The sequence below is a fragment of the Penaeus monodon genome, chromosome 28 (assembly GCF_015228065.2).
Source record: "Penaeus monodon isolate SGIC_2016 chromosome 28, NSTDA_Pmon_1, whole genome shotgun sequence".
Classification (NCBI taxonomy): domain Eukaryota; kingdom Metazoa; phylum Arthropoda; class Malacostraca; order Decapoda; family Penaeidae; genus Penaeus; species Penaeus monodon.
In genome coordinates this window covers 19213238-19213466 of record NC_051413.1, presented here as the reverse complement: position 1 = coordinate 19213466, position 229 = coordinate 19213238, and positions in this window count along the sequence as shown.

The following is a 229-nucleotide window of genomic DNA, read 5'->3' as shown; positions in this document are numbered from 1 at the left end:
TTTTTACGACGAAGGAACTAATTACTCAAGTATTGTATAATTTGCGCAGCAGCCGCGTGGTCTGCATATATTATGCATATATATTCCATCTCTCAACCTCGGAATCAGCAAGGAACTCTGGAAATGTGTAAATATTTGCAACTGAGCAAGTCGTCCGTCTTTTGTCAAAGGGCTGACGGAAACAAAAGAGCAGAGGGTTGCGATCACGCGCGTGCGTGCGGCATTTTAA